This window comes from Paramormyrops kingsleyae, chromosome 2 (genome assembly GCF_048594095.1).
Source record: "Paramormyrops kingsleyae isolate MSU_618 chromosome 2, PKINGS_0.4, whole genome shotgun sequence".
Classification (NCBI taxonomy): Eukaryota; Metazoa; Chordata; class Actinopteri; order Osteoglossiformes; family Mormyridae; genus Paramormyrops; species Paramormyrops kingsleyae.
Genome location: NC_132798.1, coordinates 12,905,087 through 12,928,144, shown reverse-complemented (window position 1 = coordinate 12,928,144; position 23,058 = coordinate 12,905,087).

Sequence of the window (23,058 nt, the reverse complement as noted above, 5' to 3'; positions counted from 1 at the left end):
TTATACACCCCTGCCTCTTATACACCCCTGCCTCTTATACTTATTCACCCCTGCCTCTTATACACCCCTGCCTCTTATACTTATTCACCCCTGCCTCTTATACACCCCTGCCTCTTATACACCCCTGCCTCTTATACACCCCTGCCTCTTATATACCCCTGCCTTATTCCAAACAAATGCTATAATGCTAATTAGAATGAACGCTATCCCATGCGTCTCAGTTTAGATGGCTCCAGTGTGGGACTAGGGCATGGGTTAGATGTTCAGGGCTGATTCCCCAGTCTTTGTGTGACTTGTTTTGGTTTTTGGGCTGGAGTACAAAGGTATTTTTAAGGGGACAGACTGGTAAACAGGAGGCACTTCTGGCCTGGCGTGGTCCAAAATGTGCTGTCACACTACCGACGTGATTCTGGGTTCCACCAACGCACAGAGAAAGGCCTTTTGGTGCCCAGCGGCTGAGGCCTTGTCTCAGCCTGGTGAACATGTGTCACCTTGCTCATGCTCTCTCTCTCTCTCTCTCTCTCTCTCTCTGCTTGTCTGCAGGGCTCAGGGGACGATGAGGGTGCTTCCACACAGTTTCCTCGTATGCCCTGGGGGGTAAAGAGCGGGCAGGTGGGGTCGGTGCTTCCAGGGCCTTTGCATAACTGCCGACTTCTGTGTGATTAATATGTTTGTCTCTGTGAAATGAGCAGCGCTGGGGCCATGTTTGCAGGTTCCATATTTGCAGGTTCCAGGTCTGTCACATCCAGTGTAGCAGATGGTGTTCTGACCCACACGCATCTGTTTTTTTCTTGTCTGTCCAGTTTAATGGGAAGCTGATATACTGAGGCTTGATTTATCAGCCTACTGGCCTTATCTCTATCTCACTCTTTCTCACTCTTTCTCTCTTGCCCCTTTTCTCTCACTCTTTCTCTGGTATCTGCTATTTGCATTGAAAAAGTCAAACCCACCAAGCGAAACAAGGTCATACTGTGTGTCTGACTGAGAACACATATTGTTGGTGTAGTCATCTGTTCCTCTTCCTGGTCAAAAAGCCATGTACTGGGATTTTTCCACATTCCACTGGTGGCCTCAAGCTCCCATCTGCCCAGATGGCACTTGGGAATGTCCCAGCGGTGCCCCCTGCTCCTCCCCACAGGTAGATGGAACCCGGCCCCATGAAGCAGATCGTCTCCCCTGGGATGTGCTCTGCAAGTTGTATCACAGACCACGCTTCCTCGATTTGCCTCGTAAAAGTCTTCCCTGGGGATGATTTATCCCCCCTGCTGGCTGGGCTCCTCACAGATGCCGAAACAGGGATCGTGGGTAAACGGAATGCTTTTAGCACGTTTTTACGAGTCGAGCCAAAGTGCTCCTCCAAACGTTCCCAAGGTGTGGCCCGATGGGAGAGCAGCTCTGTCCCTGGAGAGCGCTGCATCGACGCCTCGTATTCTGGGGTGCATTATCTTTAATGTCTCTCAAAAACGTCATATAAGAGCTTGCCGTTTCAGGCCCCCCAGGGAGGTGACTGTATTTTCCTGGTACTTTAATTTATGAAGATCACTCACAAATATAACTAAGTAAAAATGCAGAATTATTGTTTCTTCGGATAAGCATAATTGAAACTCAAGTTAACGGCCAAGCATTAAATGAGTCTACAGAAGGCTTCCCCCTTCACTGTCACAAAACTTAAATGTCTTCAGGACTTGGTGAACAACTACCCCCCTTCCCCCCACTACTTCTTTAACAATAGTTCCTTCCTGTAACACAGGCTATTTACAGTCTTCAAAAGTGTGACTGCAGATGGATCGTCCCAATGCTGATGCAGTAAAGGGGTGGTGGGCTGGTGTGGAAGCCATTGATTTTTAACCATTCCTTCAGCGAATCCACAGTGCTTACTACCCCCCCCCCCCCATACCCGCCACACCCCATTGTCCAATCACTCCCCGGCTTTTAGGAAACTCCGCCTGACACCTTTAAACACCACATCCCGCCCCCATTATCAGCCTGATTGCTCGTTTAATAAAATGCGCAGCATAATATTGTCACTCTGTCTAATAAAAATACCCAGGCTGTTAGATGTTCCGCCCGAATGCCTTTGTTCTAGTTTCCTGCCTTCGACTTTTTTTCTGTCTCTCTCTCTCTTCCACTCTTTTTATGGTTGTTTTGCTGGTCATGATGATCTCTCTTTGAAAAGGAGAAGAAAGAGGAGAAATCATTGCAGCTCAATCTTTAGCATCACTGGCCTCTGTAGCTACTACTGTCTCTTTTATCTGTTTTTTTCTGTCCCCCCCCCATTTATCACACCCCCCCCCCCCCCACTTGTCCCCCTACCCACCCAGGCACACACTCACTCACACATACACACACGCACACACACACACACACAAATCAACTTTATCTCATCTTTCCAACCACAACAACAACGCTATAAATGGAGGGGGTGGGGGTTGCGGGGGGAGGGGGGCTGCACCATCTCTGAGAAATCAGCAACTGTGAGATAATTCTGTAACTAATAAAGTGAAAGGGACCCTTTGATGGCTCGAACTGAAAAGATATTTTATTTTTGTGTGTGGGATTTGAGATGTGTGGCTCTATGGAGCCCGTCGGCTCCCCCGCTGTTCGGCTCTGGCTGGAAGCTGGCCCCCTCTGGTTAATGTTATGGAGAATCGCAGGAATTTTATGGCTGTCTTCTCCCTCAGCCCTCTTTTTTCTTTTGTTCCCCTTTGAAGAATGACTTTAGACATTTTATTTACATATTTAACCATGGATGAAAGAAAAGAGGGGTGAAGAACGAAAGCTCCCAGAGCCCTTGTGGGAATTTTGATAAGTTTAAATTAATGGAAATCTTATTAGCTATTTTCCAAAGCATTTTTCTTAAGCCCGTGTTTCCTGTTTGCTAAATTTTTATTATTATTATTTTCCAAAATGTGTTTAAAGATGGACGTCAAAGTGAGTAAAGACAATGGAGATCATTGTGTAAAGGGGTTCTTTATCCTGCCGGTTTTTAAACTCACCCACATTGGGGCGTCTTTTTCCGAGGGTGCGGGCCGCACCGAACGACCCCCCCCCCCCAGCAAAAGGATCCGGCGTTCTCGCAGCAGAGCACATGCCACAGTTGCCGCGTCTCAGACTGCAACACCGGCCACATGGAATGGGCTGAGGGAGGAGAGTGCTCCACTCGCACTTTCAGATGACAGGATGAAAAGGGACGGTCAGTGGGGGGAATGGGGAAGGGGGGTCGGAGGGGGTGGGGGGCGCCTTTCGGGGACGTATTTGCATTGTTGGTGAAAAAATAAAAGGGCACGTCGACTGAACGGGCGGGACGGGCAGAGGTATAATCTACTTACAGGAGAGACTCCCTCTGTGACTCATTCATGACCCTCAATGACAAGAAACAACACGCTCGGCTGGGGGCCAGTGTGTTTATACAGATGCGTCCCGCCTCGGCCGGGGCCCCCGCTCTGGCCCCCACTTTGGCTTATTTAGTCATTTCCCACTGATCGTTTGTAAGGGAAATCGGGAGCAATCCAGCTCGGCGACAGCAACACTGACCATGCATTAGAACACTCGTTTGATGCCGTTTCTGGTTCTTGAGAGATCGGTCAGGACGGGTGCGGCGGTTCTGATCACGTCCCCGTCGGGCCAATTAAAGCCAGATTTCAAAAACAGGTTTTGTGGGGAGTTTGATGGGAGGAGTCAAATGTGGGGCACAAACCACCTCTGAGACCATCAGGTGGGGAACCCCCGCCACGCGAGGTGGCCATGGCGACCGAGGTCCGCACCCCCGAGGGCCGTGGTCTGGCATAGCTGTCTGCCAGCAGCGGCTCTGGGTCCTGCCACTTAAAAAAAAAAAAATCACCGGTTTTAGCAAACGGTCCGGCAGTTTGAGGAAATGCATATGAACATCCGTGTGAATTATTTAGGAGGCCCTGCAACATCAAAGACTGCAGTATCCTCGGCACATAAGGTTTTAACAGTTCAATAAAAAATAACTTATTAATAAGTACTAATTGTCCGCTGGTCTGCTTTCTTTCTCATATGACGGAAAATGTGTGGAGAGTGAAATTCAATCCTGTCCACTTTAAAGCCGGACGTCTCACGGATGACGTGCGATAGGTACAGGCAAACGAACCCAATACCACAGCACTGCTGGGGTCGCAGGGACATCACAGGGTGTCATTGACACTATGAGGCGCCCGCTTTGCAGATCCAGCCAGATCGCAAGCGTGGTGCCTCCTGTAAAAGCACGAGTGTTTACATACTGCTTTGCTTAGATTAGATTAGATTTATTGATCCCATAGGGAAACCCTTGAGAACATAGAGCACAGATGAACATTAATATACTGCAAAACAAGCAAAGTGCAAAGACAGTACAAATAGTGCAAAGTAAACAGTGCAAACAAATTAAAAAGTATACAGTACCCAAAGACAATCCTGAAAAAGCTAAATATTTTGCAATATTCATAAAATAATAAATATTTAGCGGAAAAAATATTAAATTAGTGGATGGTAATGTGTAATTAAAAACAGACAGCATCAGACTTGTTCTATTGCACAAATGTTACTTGGGATAAAGCCATCTTCTGATTGTTCGCCAAAAAACAAGGCCACACCCCAGACAAAATCAAAACAATGCTCGAAAAGTACAACAAAAGATGGCCGACATACCACTATCAATCCCAGGGTTTTCTCATGGCAGTTGTGTTGGACGCGCAGTACTTAGTCTACGTGCATCACTTCTGATACATAAATAATCCCTCCTATGCAGACTAATAACTCTAGACTCATAACTCTGAAACTGCACCTATTTATTTATCTGCTTCCATAAGAATTTGCGCAATGTTTCACCATTGCTTAGGTGGTGACCTGTATTTCTTGTCTGTCTTAATGTTCATGTCTTAAAATTACATGTGTCTGTATTTCAAAATTTATATTATATTACTTATTTTCTCATTGGTATCATGACCAGTGAGAACAACACCACGTATCATGTATCTGAAGTTGACAATAACTGATACTTTGACTTTTGACTTCAACTATTTAGTACGGAAAGGTGTCTCTTCACATGGGGAGAGGAGCCTGAGACAAATCAGAGTCTTGGACGATGGCAAATCGACCTGCATTGTAAATTGAAGTTTGGAGAGGCCATTCAAGGCTCTAGGTGTGGAAGAATGAGATGAGAGGTCTCCTTTGTTTGCTACATATTAAATGGTTGGGAGTTTTTCTTTCTCTACTAGATTTATTATAGTGAAGAGAGAAAAGGAAGGACAGATGGAAAGGAGAAAACAAGCATTGTCCACCAGTGGAAGAGTACATTTATTGAAATATTACCCAGGGTGCTTGTGGGGGTGCTTCAGTGTGAATTGCAAATCAGGAAGGACTCTCTCTAATTCCCCTTTGAGTGGCTGGCCTTGGATCACGGCGTCTGGGGGGAGACTTCCCACTGGCTCTGGCTGCAGAGGCGCCATTCCCACAGTCCTCCCCCGCCCCCACCGGCGTGGCCCAGTCACGCTCAGAGGCCCCCTGCCTTTCTCCACAGCACGGCACTGCCCTGTTCTGTGCCAGGGCCATTCCTCAGGGCCTCAGTGACAAAGCAGAGGAAGAGAGACTGTGCAACCTGCAGGAGATGGGGGGTGGGGTGGGGGGGAGAGGGTCATTTTAAAATGGAAACAGTCTGATTAATCAAGAGAAATTTCATAATTTAACCCCCCCGCCCCCCCTTGCTCCCAAGTCGACCCTGTTGTCACGGTGATGGACAGTCTACAGAGAAGGGCCGGATGGGTCCCTGTGAGAACGGGACCAGCTGTGCCGCATGGCAGGCTGCTGCTTTCCCCCGACTATGTGGGAATGTCTTTATATGGGGCCGTCAATCAAGGCAGCAGACCCCGCCCTCCTGCCAGACCCCTGATGCTCCTACAGACAGTGACCCGCCCTACTGGCCCTCTGGGGCTGTGACTGCGCACTTACCCCAGGAGTCCGGTCTTGCTGTGAAACTCCACACCTCCCCCCCGTGGAGGGAGCAAAACTGAACCCGTGTATCTTCTCACATTTTACATATATCTGTCCCTAAAGCCAGCATTTTATAAATTAGTGCCTTTTTTATCTCTAGATTAAAAAAAAACAAAATGACAAAAGAAAAATAACAGGAATTTACATCAAATATATCCTTGCATCTGTAAAAAAAATAGCCTACTTTAGCTCCAAAGTCACTTAGCAGCCTTCAAGGTGGAAGACCAGGGTTCAAATCTCTCTGAGAGTTCATCCCACAGAAGATCGACACAGTGCTGCATAACAGGCAGCAGGTGGGATGGTAGTTAGGGACACAGGCTTCAAGCCTTGAGATTGTTAGGCTTTGAAGATGCTCCCACTTGCATTACACTTAAGCAAGCCACTTAACCTGAAATGCTTCAGTAAATTATCCAGCTGTAGAGCCCCCAAGTCGCTCTAGACAGAAGCATCAATTAAGGACTGAAATAGCTATGTTTCATTAGCTCATTGGACATGCTTACACAGCTGCTGTACTTGTCAGTCCTAGCCGTTCAGGTTAAGCACCTTGTCAAAGGGTGTAACAGCTGTGCCCCTCAGGGAATCTGTAACCAAAGAGTTTCGAAGTCGAGAGTCCAGGTCCTCACCTGACATGCTGATACTGGGAAAGTGTCTGCGGCGTTACTACGTGTGAGTGCTGAAACCTGAAAACACGCTCCGTTAGGCCCAGTAAGCTAATGCACCGCAATACATTTATCTGTTTAGCAAACACTATTGTCCAAAGCAGGGCACATGCAAGGCAAAGAGTACAGTACAAGCATGTGACTGTCAAGCGGCCAACTAGGCGCGAGTGAAGCTAGGCCGAGCTTCCAGTGAATGCCCATCATTTGCAAGTTAGCATCGAAGCACAAGCTTCACGATATGTGACAAAAACATCGTGATATTCAGGATCTGGAATATATATAAATACTGGATATGCAAGAGACCAACTAAGGGACCACAGATGAAGACAACAAGCCAGTGTTTGGATGAGCTATTTGAGGTGTTCCCAGAATAGATGGGCCTTGAGGTGTTTCTTGAAGGTTGACAAGGATTCTGATGAGTAAATTTTGATGTCATAGAGCAGGTGGTCACCTACAAAGTCACTACATCCACCACAATCCACGAAGCAACTGATTGATACACCATTCTGCAGGCATCAACGTCTGCGCTCTTAAAGCTTTTCCCGTTTGCCCTGTTCGTTCTGTATTGCATCTTCCATTGTGTCTACTTGTATAACCTGTTTGTTGTTCACGTTTATTATTCAAATATATATATATTTATTTACCAAAAGCCTTAACTGAACTGCCTATTTAAACGTATAGCGACTGATATCTATCTGTCAGCTTCCAAATAATAAGCCAGCAGGAGGGACTGAAATCTGGTTCTGAGTATTTTCCTGCCATATGTCTTGTGCTGTCTGGAATAGTGACTGATTTCACTTCAACCCATCAAAACTGATGCGTTATTTATTAGCACTGGTTTGGAAAGTTGCCAGATTAGCTATTTCTTTAAGTCATACCTGTATGGATTGTTGCCAGGTTGTTTTCCACTACTGAACTAATAGCGCCTGTTGCAGGCAGATGGACACTGGAGCCGAAATGCAGGAAGATCTAAGCCATGATCACGAATCCCAATTGACATGTTATACAGCAGAAGCTCTTGAAGTCCATCCCTAGGCTTTTTCTGCTGCCTTTTTTGTCACAGTTGAGATGCAGTTGAGCTTGTTTTGTAGTGAACTTCGCCTGAGCTCTATATACACAACTTTATCTGCTGATGAAATGAGGACATCAGTAGCTCTTTGAAGTTCAGTTGAACATGTCTCTGCGTCATGGCCTAAAGTGGCATCTCCCAGAATGGATCCGGGCCAAAACCCACTTACTTTGTTATCTTTTACCGTAACATAGCGTTGCCTAATTTCTGGTCATACGTGAAGTTTTCAATCATCAGTTCAAACTAGTTGCTATAGAATGCAATTAATTGTTTGGAGAAGAGCTGTCAATGTTTAATAATCCAGTCCTTACCACTCCTTATTTTTGTGGATTGGTTACTAAACACAATATGCAATTAATAAGGCCTTCAGTTCACTGAGTCTCCTTGCCTCGTACTCTGAGGTTGCCTGCCTTCAGACTCTGAGGTGGCCTGCCTTCAGACTCTGAGGTGGCCTGCCTTTAGACTCTGAGGTGGCCTGCCTTCAGACTCTCTGCAGTCCTATACTGGGTAAGTGGCTCAAAGATCAATGGGTGGTGGGACCAGCAAAAAGAATGAAAAAAATAACTTTTCCTGAAGTTAGCAGTCTGTCCTTGATTTTAACAGGTTAACTTTGGCAGTCTTTGGATTGCAATGAATCAGAGATTCATACATAAATACAAAAATACTTATTACCTAATTCATTAACTAATTTAAAAATTACGTCACATGCATTCAGTTAGTCTGCATTGGGTTATTATCTAGTGATTGCTCTGTTAATGAAGTCTAATCTATCAGTCCTTCTTTTTAATCAACTGCTTGTTTTACAGAAATCCCTGAGACAGACAAACCTAAATGATCCAGTCCTGTAAATTTGTAAGCATGCAAAATGCCACATGCATACGATCGTCTCTTATGCAGTTAAGTATGATAAGTAGCAGCGTGGAAACTATCCCTGGGAGCCACAAAGCGTCAGATCTCTCTAAAGTATCTAAAGTGGGCCGTTTGCCAGCTGTTGAGGCCTTGGTGTTAATGACTTTGTTCCTCTGGCTCCTGAGTGCTTCCTCTTGTCATTTTATGGCCATTGTCACAAGGACGTTCTGTCACAGAGACACTTCTCCATATTCATGACTGTCACCCCCCCCCCGAGTTTGTGTAGTGAGCACCAGCACACGGGCTGAGAAGCCTGCTGACTTTTGGAGGTTTTTACCCCCAGTAGTGCTCTATATAAATAAATAATTGAATTGAACCATTGTCCACATGACAAACAAAAATGCAATCAGTAGATCATATGCTACAGTTCAGAAGTGGAAAGGATTTTAAAGTAATTTTTGTAACACTTTACTTAAAGCAGTCATCATGCATTTATAAAGTATTACAAACACAGCTATAACCATTTATAAAAACACATAACACATTATGGACATGTTTATAATGAATTATGAATATTCTATGAAGCGACCATCTATAATGCACTATAAACATGGCTATAATATGTTATGCCTTTTTATAAATGGTTATAGCCATGTTTATAATACTTTATGAATGCATTCTAATGCATTATGAAGGTATCTACAGTATATTGCATTATCCATGAGTGCTTTAAGTAAAGTGTTACCATAATTTTTTATTTAAAGAGAAAGCTCTCATGAATTTTCATTAAAAAGATGAGAAAAGCAGTTGTTTATGAAGGACAGTGTAATGGAGTAGAACCCCAGCTCTTCCTCAAGAAGTGTGCCACTCGAACATCTCCCACGTTCACCACCCAGCAATGTGCTTTTGCAGCTCTTTGGGTCATCCTCTCCCCTAGTATGTTCCCTAACCCTACTCGACTGAATCCCTTTTCATGGATAATGGAGTCCAAAATGGAAAACTCATTGCCATTGTTGGGTATCTCAGGTCCCGAAGCAACAAATCCAGACCAAGGTTTTGCTTCTACCAACCACGTGAGTACGCTGTGGCTCTTTATGCTCAACTGGTTGGTCAAACCTTGGTCTGGATTTCTTGCTTCTGGACCTGAAATTCCCAACACTGCCCATTGCCCTTCAGGATTTCCAACATGTTGAAAGATTCCCAGGATGACTGAACTGAAGCAGCAATTAGCAGGGAAGAGACAATAACATTTATAGAAAAGTGACTATATCATCGTGAATGTGACCATTGTCTTGTCTTGTCTTGTCTTAACTTCATGTGTATCTGCAGTTTGTGGGTGAGCCACTGACAACTGGAGACAGATTTCCTGCATGTGTGAACGTACTTATAGCCAAATTAACCTCATTCTGAATTTATCATCGGCACAACAAAGCAGTAGTCAGTACACCTAATACCTGAAACCCAATCGGCGAGCCCATACGTTACTTCGGCAGGTAAACATGTGCAGTACATGAGTATTGTTTTTTCCCCACCACCACCCTGCCCTGGTTAAATGGAACAGAAGATTGATGGATGGAATATGAATATCCTGATGGCCCCTGGCTCTGTGCGTGTGCTGCTATCTCCCCTCGTTTGCACCGGTTTCCGCTGGGTACTCCAGTTCCTCCCGCAGTCCAAAAACATATGGCTAGGCTTGATTGTGTGGGCGTGAGCTCCGTGACGGGCTGGCATCCTGTCCTGGGTGTTTCCCGGCTTCGTACCCTGTGCCGAGACCCGGTCTGGGATAAGCGCTATGGCAGATCGATGAATAAACGTCCTAATACTTGCCTGAAATAATCTTGGTCTAGCAGGCGATGCTGTTCTGAACCCAGTTATGTATCCCTGAGGAGTAAAATACCCAGCCGTAATAGAGGGCTATGTACGTCCTCTTCTGCTAAGCAGCTGATTATACCCACTTATGTAAATAATACATAATCCATTAAGTGCAGAGATTGAATTGGGCCAGACCGTTATGCTGCATCTTTCATGTGTTATAAACAATGGTAGTCTGACTCTCAGGTAGTATCTTGGTGTGACGGGAGCCTCCCCCTGCAGAGACAAGGTTCATTCTTGGCTCCGGTCGGCTGCATCCCCCCATCCCCTCCCTCCCAAGGTTCCTCGCTACAAAAAAGGACACCCCTGCAGTAGATTTAAGCCCCCCCCCCCCCCCGTTTTTTTCCACCATGTTTGGGCATTTGGAGCGTGGTGCCTTCAAAAGGGAGACCAGAGAGGGTGGAGAGGGAGGAGATTAAAAGGAAGTGATTTAGCTGACACCAATGCTAAGCTGCTGTCAACTTAGCCTTGGTCTGAGCAGCGTGTGATATGTCTTCAGAGTGGGGGGACGGGGTCGCTCTGAGCGTAGCACAAGGTCAGCGCCGAGCCGAAAACCCCACGAGTATGAGAACCATTAGACAAATGTGATGTTCTGAGACCACGTGGCGAAAAAGAATGCTGGAGTTTCTTATTGTGAACTATCACCACAGTCTGTGTGTTTGCTGTTATTTGTGGTGATAACTGTACTCATCCAGCCATTTTCCATAACCGCTTATCTGGTACGAGGCCATGCGGAGCTTGGAGCTCATCACAGGAAGCACAGGGCAGTAGGCAGGGGACACCCTGGATGGGCCATCAGCCCCTCGCAGGGCACACACACAATGGGCAATTTAGAGTTGCCAAAATATCAGACCATGTGCTTTTAGGCTGTGGGAAAAAACCCATAAGAATAGAGGAAAGATATGCAAACTCTACACATACAGGGGGTTGGGAGGAGCTCGCGGCCCCGAAGCTGGTGGTGTTACATTCCCACATTGTTACTCTGCTGCCAGCTGCACTCTCTGTAACGGTGCTTTTCCACTGCCACCAAGAACCGAGCCGTACCCAAGCTGTGCCCGAGCCGTACATCTAGCATGGTCAAACAGAACTGGTTGCATCGCCACCATCTGATTGGTCGAAATGCACAGAGATACTGGTGATATGTGTCGATATGCATAGATTATCTGAAGGAAAGAAGGACATACCTATATATTATTCATCATTAGAAGTGTCGCACATTGCTTTCATGATAACTTAAAAATTTCCAGCCTCCTACTTAAAAACGCACTAGAAAACAGCTGAACAGAATTGCTTCGTAATGAAAATTTATACAAGCAAATGCTAATTCTGCTACATTGTGATGCTAACATAACATAGTGATTCTCACAGACATGCTACCAAAAATTAGCACATAGTAAATCATGGTACACCATGTGAACAGTAAATAAGTGTCTCTTTGGCTTTACATCACTGTAGCTCTCCACACCTGGCAACACTTTTATTGAAAATTGAAGTGAACTGCTACTAACTAGTGTCCGGCCTGGTTCCTGTATGCCAGTGGAAAAGCGCCATAAATTATATTAATGGAAAGATAAAAAATGCAAGTGGAAATGACACCTTTTTAGGCTGGAGCTGCAATCACATGGTACAAACGCTGCCTTGTTTTTGTTTACATGTTAGTCCATGTTCACCTCTCCTCGCCTCACACAGGCCCCTGTGGGGTCTGACCCAGGCCCAGGTTCCCACAGTGAGTCCCGGCACGTGGCAGTGCCGCTAGGCGCCCACGTGTGTGGGATCAAGCGAAGGATCCAAATATGCAGCCCATGCTAGAAATTGAGATGAAAGGTAAATTAGAGCAGACACACTCAGAGCGTGCCGAAAAGTGCCCGCAGCGCTGTTTGCTGTATCGATTCCCTCCATTTCCAGCACATCTCCCCAGTCATGCCAAACCTCTCTGTGCTCTCAGGTAGACCGCTGGTACGCCAAGGCAGCAGGACCCTCCTCAGAGCTCCCTGACAAAAACAGTGCAGTAGGTAATGGGAACAGAGTCCTCCTTTATCATTGGCTGCTCCATGTCATGTGCTCTATGCTGTGGATGAACCAGGTACTGCACACAAAGCTACAGGTCTTTGTAATCCCATTCAACCTTACCATCGTGAGGTTAATAAGCACCAATTTCTTTCATTAATTTATCTGTGAATTAATTGGTCACTAAGGAGATACCTTTACACTTCCGCTGCACTCAAAAAAAAAGAACTTTTCTGCCGCCAATTAGGGAGAATATAAATAAAATTTAAGTCTCTTGCAGGAGTTTTATCTTTGTTTATTTGTTTACCCAAAGCATGCAGATAAATCACACTTTTTCCACTACTGGCCTCCAGGTTCAAGTTGGGGTCCTAACCAAATGTTCAAAGTATGAGCTAAAATGTAGCGCTGTGTCGTTTGCTGCAAGGAAATAAAATTGGGGTGTGTGGGGGTGGCTGGAAGTGTGGCTGGGTGTCTTTTCACTGGAGTCACGGGGGCCGTCTTCTGAGGAACCACATGTGGAGTGTCCTTTATTGAAGTTTGTTTGGATTAGCGAAGAGGCTGAAGTGTGTGCGTGTGTTTCAACATTTTCCTTGGCAGTCGTTATTCACTTAAGCTGCAGCAGAACAAAGAAACCGGTCTTGCGTCAGGTCTTTCTGACAGCCCAGAGATAGGTAATTTTCAAAATGTCACTTTTAATTAAAAAAAAAAAAAAAAAAAAACTTAAACTTCGAGTCCTAGGAATAGCAGAAAAACAAAACAACAGGCTCCTTTCACCGAGCTGCAATCTGGATAATTACGAGCAATTACGGGCTTTTGCAGGGCTGGGGCAGCCGTGTGTGTGTGGGGTGGGGGGGGGGGCAGAGGGGGTACCGCATCCTCGTCAGAAGTCCACCGGTGACTGACATGCCCACAGGTGTTCTGTGAAGGCCTCTGCTCCGCATCGGAAGGCAGGCCGGCGTATGCGGAGGCCCATAATCACCACTGTTATGCCTGTTGTCCCATTGAGTGGCCTGCAGCAGAGTGTCTCTGGGTACGGAAGAGGCAGAGCTTGAGGTCGGGGTCTCAGTGACCCTCTTGCCGCCATTTGAGATAGAAGGTTTGCATTTGTTTAGCATCATTAATGTTGCTTATCCTGTCCTGGGTCTCTAGTGCTTTATGTCCTAAGCAGGGGTGCTCTAAGGGGAGGGGATGATCCCAAGGGCCCCTGAGTGCTAGGGGCCCCAAACGTAACATAAACGGAACATAAACGTATTGATCTGGCCTGGGAACCAAATATTATATGCTTTCATGGGGCCTGAAATCTCTAGCCACACCCCTTGGCACTATGCTGCCAGGGAAGGGTTCCACCCCCCACCACCCGATTGGTTGGAAGATGGATGGATGGATGGATGGATGGATAATGTTGCTGCTTAGAGACTTCCAGGTCTATCGTTGGATTTTTGGATTTTGTTGCATTCATACAAAGGATCATATAGCCCAAAAGCATAACCCTCCTTTGGGCACAACCTGGCATCTCCTAAGTTAGCAGCTTGTGTGATTTACCACTGTTCTACCCCCTTAACAGAGTGACAGTACGAAAGCTCATAACTTTGCAGTCAATTATACTGCGAAATACGAAGGTAAAACTACTTTTTCACAGAAATAGAAGTTCAAAAGCTGCAGACAGGGTCTCTGAGTTTTTCGTTCACACACGCAGACACACGCATACCAGGGGAGATTTAACACCTGGACAAGCTGTAAGGTATACGAATCAAACGCGGGAAAGTGTCTTTTAATCTGCTGCAGGTATTGTTTTGTAGCTGTGAGCGTTTTTGCCTCCGTTATGAAACTTCCTCCTCGGACTGAAGGATTACTGTATCCTTTAGGCTATGTCCATGCTCAGGTTTCAAAACAGCCTCCAAATAAGTTGTCATTCTCCCTACCCAGCATGCAACACGTTACACATGTCGGAGCGTGTGAGTCATTCTTCACAAAAAAAGAAAAAAATAAGTCTCTTGACAACTTTTTTTTAATGACTCTTTGAAATAAACAGTAATTTAAGCAAAAAGGAAACATGTATTTCCCTTAGAATAGAATATACAAAAATTTTAAAATTTGTTAAGCTAGCTAAGAAGGTCTTTGTGAAACGGACACCCAGTATTTACACCCCAGTCCTTATGGTAAATGCCCCTCCTCTCTGATGTTCCCAGAAGGAGACCATCCGGTGCTTCCAGAAGGGCCAAACGCACGCCGGAAAACCATCTTTTGTTTCCAGTAGCCGCACCTCCAGACCCACAGTTAGCTATGCCATGTCCCCATGAGCCAAACTGGATAAGCGTCTGAAAGATGGATGGAAGGATGGATTCTTTTTCTCAGTCTCTTCCTCAGCCTTTTCAAATCTTGGTGGCGGGGGGGATTGGGGGGGAGAGCATTCAGAGTCATGATATCAAAAACAAGTCAAACAATCATCAGAGAAGTGTTTTCATTGCTAAGTAGTAGGGGTGCTTTTTGGACCAGCTGTGTTCTCATCTTCCCCTCAGTGATTCAATTGCATAACAGAGCAATGTGCACTCGTCCATTTCTTCCCCTCATTTATTTCCTCTCCTCTGCTTCCCAACACCCCCCCACCCCTTTGTTTGTGGCTGTGATTTCAGAGGCTTCTTCATGAGGACAGTAGGCTGCAGGCCTTTGCTTGTGGATAACATTTTGTCAAAGGATTTGAAGGCAGTTTTAAAGATGGAAAACTGCTTGAAGTCACGGGGCATGGGGGCGGGGGGTGTCAAACAAAATCACAATGAATATTTAAAAAACGTGTCTGTCATTTAGGGGGGGAAAACAATTTAAAATAATGAAGTGGTTTGGTTCTGTGGAGTAGAGACGAGCTACTGTCTGACGACCTCTCTGAGACCATGAGAATTACCAGGGTTTGAAATGCTGACAGCGGAATACACATTCAGTCCGGCAGATTAGCGTCTGCAGTGTGAGGGACAGCAGGGATGCTTTCGTTGCCAGGGTGTTTAATGAAAAAAGGCAGGGATCCTGAAAGCCAGTGTGTGGCATACCTGCTTGCTCTGCCGGCGCCCCGAGGGTCAACCCCCATCAGAGCCCTGGGTAATCACCCACCATTGAACGTCCGGCTTTTTCTTGAGGCCCCACTCATCAAATCACAATTGCTCTCAGGCCTCTGTGTGTCTGCACTAGTGTGTGCGTGTGTGTGTCTTATAAAGACACCAACTTTCAAGTGATTGAACCCAATTACGATTCTGTTTCATCTCCTCTACAGATGTGGAGGAAACGTGCACTTTCAAGAGCAAGCGAGAGGCCAAACGGGGTAAACAAGCCTCACTGGTGCCCTCTTTGAAAGCTGGTGTCAATTGCTGTTGATCTTCCAGGTACGTGTGGCTGCAGCAGAGCACTGGGTGTCTGGACGAGGAGAGAGGAGGCCGTCGAGGTTCAAACGAGTGAAAGATGACACCTGTTCCCCAACTGCTGCCTGCAGAATGTAATGGTGCCTAAGCACACGCCTGGCGGCGTCCGGGACAAGCAGAACAGCTGTGGAAGATGAGTGGGGGTTAGGGGCAGAGTTTTGGTTGGCACCTTTTGGCGTGAGCCTTTCATGTGGCAGTTTCGTACGTCCGCAAAGATCCGCCCTCGCGACAGGTGAACTCCAAAGTGCTGTGATGACACAACGAGCAAGAGGCTGTTAAGGGAAGCCGCTCTTGGCATTAATCGATGTTTGTTGTCTTTGTAGTGCTGGCGACTTGTGCCTCAAGGCGGCCAAGAGGCTCGGGTTACTATAAAGCCACCACCATCCTCACCAAAAAAACAAACAAAGCCTCAGTACCGAGATGTCAGCACTGCATGCTGGTGTTTCCAACGCCAGGTGAAGATCGGCGCAAGCTTCACCTGCGAGCGGTCCTGCTTTGGTCGACGCACAATGGGGTTACCTTACCATGGCCGCTCCAGGAATTAGGCCCATGGATACACGCAATGCATACTGGGGGCTGCAAAGTCAACACGCCAAAGAGCCATGAATAATTCAACTGATTTAAATTCTGCCTGCTTTTCATGCAGTGCGTTTCGCAAACACGACTTCCCCAGAGTGCCTAATATTGATGTAAGAACAACATAGTAAATCATCTCAAATAAACATTTGCGACATCATTACAAACATACTAGAAAGCGAACCGGTTGTACGGTTTAATAACCCCATGGTGATAGAGGAGATCTTGCCCAACATCTCTGCATGAATGTGGTGGGGGGGGGGGGGGGCACCAGGCCCCTGAGGCCTATTCTCCGAGGCCCTAGGGGCCCCGTATGAAGTCATAATCAAGAGTCTACACAGAGTTTAGCCCAGATAGGTATTGCTGTTGTACCTTTGAAAACATGACCCACTAGCCAGCCACACAAATGGGTTCTGTTCTGGACAAAAGTGTCGGCTAAACCAAACAAACAGCCATGATTCATTTGCTTTCCTTCCTCTCTTTGACTATTCGGTCTAGTTCCGCCTTTTTAATCCCGTTCTGTTTGCTTTTTGCGTTACCCCTGGTCGACCCTTTCCGGGGCCGGCCCACCTCCCTCTTGTCGATGCGCACCGTCCCTAACAATTAATGCCATCCTGTTTATCTGATTTCTCTCCGCGTGCTTCAGTTCCCAGCGTTCCTGCTGGGAGGAAGCCAACCCCCCCCAGCCTGGTGCAGATGTGGCTTGTCAAAACCAAGGCCTGTTACAGCAAAGGAGGACACACCAACGGGGAGCCTCAAACAACTAGGAATAGAACAATGCCCGCCCCCCCCCCCCCCCCCCCCCCACCCATCTCCACACACACAGACGGACACACTCCCAGCACAGGCCGAACCCATGGCTGATGTCACGGGAAATAGCAGGGGCCCCCACTAGGGCGGCGCCGTGGTCTATTACACCCACCACATGCTGTTTATTGCCAGGCTCCTGGGTCAAACCAGCCGGACAGCACACACCCGCACACATGGCAAAAGCACCAACCAGCACGTCATTTACAAAGTTTGCACTGGGATGGTGAAAAACACAGTACTGTCTGTGCCACATCTCTGTAGCAGAAGCAGGGTATCGGGGTAATGTTACAGCAGGTGTGGCACTTCACAGAGTCACCTGCGAGCGGCGCCAGAGGTTCAAGGTGACCTCAGCAAAGGTCACATGACAAGAAGAAGTCTCTGGAAAGAGACATCCCTGTTTTACGCATTGCCATACATCAGTAACAATTTGTGTGCATGGTTTTCTGTTGCCATTAAAACAATGCTAAAAATTCAAATTCAAAATAGGAGTTTTTTTATTTATTTCTGCAGCGGTCCTGGATCTTGCATTCGAGACATAAAATTAAAACATGATTAAAGACCTTCAGTGACCACAATGAGCATTCCTCCACTATATTTCCAGTGCAGTTCTAACAAACAAACTGGGAGAACAATGTGTGCTGGCTGAATTTCCCTTCAAAATATTTTGTTGGTTTGTTTTTCATTTTTTTTTTTTTTAAGTTTCGTCCCTGTAGGTTTTTGAAGCCAGTCACACTGGCTTAAACTCCACGCTTGGAGCCTCGGGGCGTTAGGATCTGACAGTCGCTCTTGAAGGATGATGTTTCCCGCGGAATGGCCCTTTCTTCCCGCTCGGAGATCCGCGTGCGTGGAACGACCAGCGGCTTACTGTTTTTGCACTGGGGAGCTCTACCATTCAGATACATTTATACACACGTCACCATTTGCTGTGCTTCAGGTATGGCTTCATGCCACCTTTATTTAAATTCACTGCATATTGCAGTATATTCCAAGCGATCTCCTCAGCTGAATACGCCTACGCATGGGTGATGGGCAGACGGAACCACCCACCGAATCGCAGAATCGTGTAGAATCTCAAAAAGTATCAGCATCGTCGTATAATTTTTAAAATGAGACGACTGTGGGGCTGACAGAACGTGTCTCCTTTCTGCTGCTGGGCTGCGGTCCGCATGTCACGGCCTGTTCGAGGGATCGCCTCCAGATCTCGTGATCTGCTATGAGCAAAGGTCCCGTTCAGCCAGCCTAATGGGAGAACGGAGGAGCAGAATCCTCTGGACACATCCGGAAGCTTCTGAAACTTACTGTACATCGAAAACACATTCCGGGGTGAGGCTGACATAGAAAGATGACATTATGAAATGAATTTAAGTAGCAGATTTTCTCATTCAGGGCAGCGTTCTGTATAATGAAACAAAGCGATACAAGAGTAATACACTAATGTACCATTGTGACATTGCTCAGTATAAAGTGCTTGTGTTTGGGGTGTTCTTCCATTCCCTGCTAAAGAGACTCGTCATTCCCAGTGTTATTCTTCATCTGTCTACTGAGTCGTTCGCTAAATCACAATGTGTTCACACGTCACCGTGTGAGTTTCACCCGCGTGCCCAACTCAGTTGGAGCACCTGCGCTAGAGATGAAAAGGCCCCAAAATGGACACCTAACCATGGAAGGAAGAAACGGTGTCCAGCCTCCCAGAGGCTGTATACGGATGGATGAGGCAATAATGTCCATTAGATGCTTGCAGATCATACGTAACTGTTGCATATAAAATTACTACACAAGTGGATTAAAGGGGAAGTATGTCATCTGAATACACCACATTCGATTACTTAATCAACATCTTCAAATATTTAAATTTTGAGTTTTTCTCCATTCTAACTACAACAAAATGACTTATTCCACTTATTCAGTGCCAGATGTTAATTAGTCTTCCCCGAAACTGAAATTAAGAGTCTGACGTAACACTCATGTGTAGCACAGCTGTGTAAAACTCTGTCGCCGGGTTCGAGAGCACATCTTGCTGCATTTTCAGAAATCCTGCTTTGGCCTACAGGTTTCATGATGCTTGCTGTGTTATTTTGTCATTCTACGTATCCCGGGGTCAGATCTAAGCCATTCAGTGTCGCCGCCCTACAGGCCGACCTGCTGAAACATTGCCTACAGCTGCCTGGACATCATATTTTCTTATGATTGAATTCCCTTGTTTGACATCTCAGCATCGAGATCTTTGAACCTGGCGCTGGAGAGATGCCAGGCTGCTGACCACCAGCCTATCTGTGCCCCCCTTTCCCAGCCAGGGGTGGGGGGGGGGAAGGTTACTGGACGTGAATGAATCAGTCCTGTGTGCGCCAAAGTGAGAATGGGACAAAAGATGGTTGTGCACCGGTGGGGGGGGGGCTTCACAAGCTGTGCTCACCGTGCAGTCAACAGTGATAGAAAAGAATGGGTGAGCGAGCGAGCGAGTGAGAGAAAACAAAATTGGAAGGCAGCGGGGGGGGGGGGAAGCTGGGGGGGACACGGGCTCCTCTGTAATTAGTACATGGTCTTAAAAACCAAATACCAGGCCCTAGCAACCTCCACGAGGGGGCTGAGAAAAGAGGAGGCGAGGCTGATGCAGAGAAAAGGCGAGAGGGTCTGAGCCTCGCCGTAGAGCGTGACCCTGAGCCAACCCCGGACCCCACAGCCAGCTGGAGATGGGGGCGCAGGGGGCGGGGGTGGGGGCAGCTGATTCTGGGAGGGCAGTTGGGGCTCACGGGGAGCCCCTCCGATGAATTAGAGGCTACGAGGCATGTGAAAGAAACCCAATCAGCTAGGATTCCCGGCCAGTGGGGCGTCCCGTCCCGTGCCGCAGAATGGGGGCGCTGGATGCTGGATGGCAGGGTCAGGGGCGAGTGGGGGCCCAGCCGAGGGGCCGCGCATAATATCATTACTAGGGGACAGGAGGGGCGTCGAGCGCGCCAGCCCTCTTACAAAGATATCACCACGGTTACGACACCAAATTCACCGTGCCCCACCTCTGATCAGAAAGGTGACTCTTATAAGCTCTGTGATGGGTTTGCACCCCCTCCTGGATTATTCCCTGCCTTGTGCCTATTACTTCTGGGATTGGTTCCGGACCCCCACGACCCTGCGGAGTACAAGTGGGTATGGAAAAGAAATGATGGATGGATGGATGGATGGACTGTGTTATAAATCAGAGGCCAGTTTTGATGTCTAGCAGGCATGGTGAACAGGTCTTGTGTGTGTATCGGGAAGGGGGATTTAGAGGGGGTGGGGGGAGTCGAGGCAGCTGTCTATTTTAAGCAGGGTGGGGCACGCTGGGAGCTACTCCCTCTGCTGGATTTACATATCACAATTACCCCACTACTCCACCCACCACTATGCTACAAGGTAGCACGTCTGAGGACCCTGCCTCTTGAAAGTGCCAGTAAAGCGGGGAGGTGGGGGTGACTCGCGCCTCTCTCGCGCGTTTGAAAACCTTAAGACAACTCAGAGTTCCAGAAAATTCTGGTGAAACAGAAAAAAAAGCGGTGGGGAATCGAGAGAAGAAAGTTACGTGTTTTTTTTTCCCATCGCTCCCTTTTTTTTGTGGGAGACACAGATTCTCTGAAGCTATTTGAAGCTCGGTCGCTTAATAATTCACCGTGAGGCGCGTGGGCCCGGACGCCACCGTTATCGCTTTGTGCCGCGCTGCTTCTCTCTGGCGCCGCGGATAAACCGCCATCACTCACGAGACTGGGAGAATCGTGTTCCCCAAAACGGACCACCAACACCCAAAGGTTTCGTCCTACCGATGACCCGTCTTACCCCAGCATTTTTCTATCTATCTATCCATCCAAAAAGAACAAACACAGAAAAAGCCCCACCGGTGTAATTAATCAACGTTGACACTTGATTTGCGATGGCTAACTTGATCACATAGGCACCTTGCATAGGTCACATGTAAAGGACCTGAGCTCATCGTCCAGAGCACTATTGGCTACCTGACACACTCACAGGACTGTTAAGAAATAATAAGCTCTATTAGCCAAAACACACATCAGCCTTTGTGGCATTAAACAGCAGGGAGGATGAGATGACAGGTCTTTACCCATCTGTTACGGGACAGCCTTTTTGTACCGTGACATTCACCATAGTAACACGAATCCGCAATTGTAGCCAGAAGAACGATCTATTAACTACCGTGAAAAAAACATCCTGGTCCGATACCAGTTTTGTCACTGGCTACGAACGCGGTAGGCGGAGGGAACTACACAACCCCTGCTTAGCGGAGACGGCAAACTTTGTCTGGATGCCATCATGCGAAACTGACACTATGAGGTAAACAGAGTGGGCTTCTTTATTTCTTTATCGTGGAGTTTTTATTCAGAACAAGTGTGCGTGCTGCTTCCCTGCCAGTCACCAGGCAAAACAGCGCCGGCCGCTTCCAGGGCAGGTATTGATGGTTCCATAATTTGGGCACAGTTGCACAAAGGCTTGCCGCCACCCCCCCAAACCCCCACCCCCAGCGACCCCTGCTGTGCACAGCAGGATAGCAGAGTCAGCAGGGAGGCCTGCATTCATTAGCCCAGGAAGCGGGTGGGGGCAGGGGCGGGTGCGGTGGAGGGGGGGGGGCAGGGTCTCATGAGAAATGGGAGCATATTTGCCCATGGCTCTGATCCCGGCACTGCACATCGCAGCCCCCCTACACACACACACACACACACACACACAAGCCTGCTCCCCCTGCACACGGGACAGGCTGTTCCTCAATACTTTTGGAGAGAACACCGCAAGTGGGGGGGTGGGGGAGGGAATAGCAGGTGATTATCCCACCTTCACCAAAGGCTCTGGCGTTGCATTACTCTATTTGGCTACATACATCCTGGATTCTTTCATTCCAAGCCAGATTGAAACCACTTTCTCTTTTTTTTTAATGCTTTGAAGAAAAAAAATCCTGTTAAGTGCCATTCTGCACTTGGGGGAAATGAGTGGCATTGCCGGATTTGACCGGCAGCCTTATGTCTGTGGATGCTGCAGCTTAGCTACTGCATGCCCTGGTCGTCCACCTGACTGGGAACAGAGGAAGGGACAGTGTCCCCAAGCCATCACACAGGTCCAGCTCCTTCAGCTCTGGGCCAAGTTCACTCCCTGAATGAAGGCCCAGGTATTTATAGGTCGCTTTGGCTGCAGGGTGAATCCCGCACAGAAAAGCACCTTGCTGACACCCTTGCAGGCCCTGTGAAGCGCTGGGCAGCCCCAGGGCCCCCGCACCCTGCATTAGGAGGCCAGACCTTCAGACAGACTTCTTTCATGTCTTCTTCATGTGGCCACAGATTCTACACCGGAACTGGTATACTGGGAACACAGTGGTGCATAATGGAAGGACAGGAACTGGTATACAGGGCACATGCTGGTTTATAATGGTGTAAGTGACCACATGTAGGGACCAGGGACCCCATTCTCCTGCCCTCATTGGAAGCCCTTGTGCAGCACCATCTTTGCTCAATGGGAGGCGCTGTGCCATGAGACAGCACCTCACCATGCAGGCCTGGTCGCATTTCAGAGAGACTGAGATGAGAATGTCTTTAATATTTACATCACCAACCCCGACACCCACACAGACAAAAAAAAAAAAAACACGAGAGGGTCTTGACTGACCAGCATTTTCTGATCATTTAGCATGTGGCTTTAGCTAATAGCAAACCGATGTGGCCCCATTTGTCATTTCAATCACAGCTCGCAAACGTAATTCTGTTGCTCTCTGTGAACTTTATGTTCCTCTACACAGGACTTCCTTTAATCTATTCTTACTCGGGAAGCCTTTCAAACGTCTTACATA